Source organism: Lepeophtheirus salmonis, chromosome 11 (assembly GCF_016086655.4).
Source record: "Lepeophtheirus salmonis chromosome 11, UVic_Lsal_1.4, whole genome shotgun sequence".
Lineage (NCBI taxonomy): Eukaryota > Metazoa > Arthropoda > Copepoda > Siphonostomatoida > Caligidae > Lepeophtheirus > Lepeophtheirus salmonis.
This window is the reverse complement of record NC_052141.2, coordinates 17,739,628-17,742,627: the sequence shown is the minus strand read 5'-3', so window position 1 is coordinate 17,742,627 and position 3,000 is coordinate 17,739,628. Positions and strand designations below refer to the sequence as shown.

The 3,000-nt window shown below is 30.6% G+C and overlaps 1 long non-coding RNA gene across 1 annotated transcript; it reads left to right on the top strand.

Moving 5' to 3' along the window:
* The first annotated feature begins 548 nt into the window (after nt 1-548).
* Nucleotides 549-2,073, top strand: LOC139906629 (uncharacterized). The gene is made up of 3 exons (XR_011782269.1): nt 549-1,584; nt 1,646-1,789; nt 1,847-2,073. It is a non-coding gene; the product is annotated as an uncharacterized lncRNA (long non-coding RNA).
* Nucleotides 2,074-3,000: the final 927 nt, after the last annotated feature.

The window sequence follows — 3,000 nt, the reverse complement described above, 5'->3', positions numbered from 1 at the left end:
ATTCGCTTTAGAAATTACGCGTTTTTCCCTTTCAAGTAGTAAAAATGAAAAATATGGCACATTTCTTTCTTTGAGACCACAATACTCGGCGCACAATAAGTCACGACTGAATCGACCAAGTGCAATACCGTCCTAAAAGAGTTTGTAGTATACACTCACCCCTTTACAAGGCCTTATCGTATGAAAAGAAATAAGAAATCACTTTTTCCCCAACCTAATATTGATTCATATTAAAATCTTACATATTATTTTATTCGATACTGTATTATAATATTACTTAGTAATATTATATTATAACTTATAAGTGTAGCTATGTAAGATAGCCAAAATTTATTTATAGAAATAATAAGATGACCAGTATATATATATATAACGATCAACAAGAAATTATAATCCTGTTGTTCTGGAAACGGAGCATAAGTATATAATAACTTATTACTTGAACGTTTATATATGAAAAAAATATAACATGAATATTGTTGTTGAAATCGTGATTAAAGATTGAATTTGATTTTGAAAGAGATTATATAATTAAATTAACAAAAAACGTTAGTACCCTTGTATCTTATAAACAACTTATCCTCTGTATTGTATAGATAGTCAACAAAGCAAATTCCCCTTGTTGCTCTCTCACGTGCATCATGGCGAAGAAACTGTGCCTTTTTTCATGGTTATCTAACAACGGAGCTACTGATGTGTGAAGTTATGATTTGGAGAATAAGAGTATGTCTTGCAGTTTTTGCGATTTCTCGTACCCATCTCGTTATTTCTAGCAAGTAATCAGCCACTCTAAAACCTCCCATCACATCAACAACTTAAAAGTATTCAAGAAACACAAGATTCAAAGAAACGAAGGGGAATTCAACAGCAAATCGCTCAATTTAGTCATAGAAAAGTTATTTTTGCCGTGTAATATATATTTAAATGTTATGGATCACTCCGTTTTCTACAATTTTATGGAAAAATATACTAGAAAAACTACTCCGGGTCGATGGATCGTTAACAACTTTTTTTGGAAAGTATGTCAAAAAGTTATGAATAGAATAAAAGAAGAGGTGAAAGAAAAGGATATTTTTGTTGCATTAGATGAGACAAGATACCATCAAGGGAGGTAATTGACGGCAATTTTAATTGGCACTTTGAACTGAAATTTCTGTGGAAGACCTTACCTTATCGATTTGATTGATATTAAGATTGCAGACGCAAACAATGTAAAGCTTAGCTCAGTTTATAAGTTATTGGGAGAAGATTTTAGTACCATGTAGACTTGAAGTTTTTATCACTGATGCCATCTCGGATTATCTAAAAGCAGGAAAAGATCTTCACACAAATTTCCCGGAATTGATTCACATTGTATGTGGTGTTCATGGATTACAGATATGGTTAAAAAAAGTTGCCTTTTAACGAACGAACTAATTTCTAATGTAAAGAAGATGTTTTTGAATTCTCGAAGTAGAAAACGGGTATTTAGTATGATGAATATGATAAATATGAAAAGGAGGTCCAAACTAAGTGCTAAGAAATTGAGGGAATTATTGATCCCCAAATGGAATGAATATTTTGTAAACATTTAATTGTAAACATGTAAATATTATGAATATTTTCTATGTAATTTGTTACTTTATTACCTCATTTTTTTCTTTAGATTTCGTTCCAAAGTTATCCATTCATCCTTTATGGTTACTAAGAATTAATGAAGACACTTATTTAGGATGATATCAGTTCCAGAGGTTCATGAAACTACCATTTCATGATTGCATAATATAATTCTCAACTTCTTCGTCGCTATGTATCGTATTTCGAATATTAAAGGGAACACCTAATTTAAAATTATTTATCCTCTTAGATTGTCGTGACAGATTTGTCTTTATCTAAATTGTTTTACGTCCCATGTAAGGAATGAATATCTACCGTCTCATGGAAAAATTATTTTATTTTGCCTTAAATTTATTCACATGCTATTTACAATTTGTTATATACACCTGGTATATTGATATTCGTAACTACATTTTTATGTTATGACAATTAATACTATTATTATCATACAATAAATTATAACTAACATTAAGACATTTTCTTGATAGTATTATTTTGATTGAATAGCACCAAGTTAGAGTTATATTTTGTTGAAGGAAAGCTTCGATGTATTTATAAGTGTTAATGGTAAAAAGTCACAATTGAGATATCTTAAAAGTATGTTCAAATTTACTCATCGACCATCAAGTATAATTTATGAATAAAGGTTATCCTATCCATGAAGTATCATGAGAGACGAGGGTATCGACAGCTGACAACAAAGTATATAGTGTATTTTTTGTGTTAGCGAGGTAACGCCGTGGAATCATGACATCTTTTTGGCAATGTGATTTTTGTTACAACGGTTCTAATAGCATTTTGAGCCGTTTGAAATATCTTCATAGTGAAATGAATCAATTAATGAACACTTAATTATTGCAATTTGAATAAAATAACTAACATTTTATGTCAATGTGTCCGTTCGGCGAAATGATGATTCCACAAAAAGGTTATTGGCAAAGTGTCCGTACATGGATAAAAAACGATAATTAATAAAGGATTCGGGGGTAGATGACTGAGGGAGTGAAACCCGAGAGCTAAAAGGTCGGGGGTTAGTGGTCTAGGGGTGTAGGTGCCCTGATCCCATTATTATATCCTATCAATATATTCTGAATGTTTATGTTACTGAAAACTTTTTTCTCGAAACGATGTCAGTAGGATCTGTGATCACAAAGCAGTGCTTCATGTGTCCATATTGAAATAAAGAAAAAAAAATCTTATGTTTCTAATGTTTTTTATAACATTATATCTAAGATCCAAATCCACGAGACAATGAGGGAAATCCTTCTTTTCGAATATTTTTGGCATTTCCTCTTAAATGGTTTTCACTTATCATTGAACATTCCTATATTTTCTAGTAACAAATGATCTTTATCTAGAATATCAATAAAGCAAAGTTTATCTTTCTTTCTGTATGAATAAATG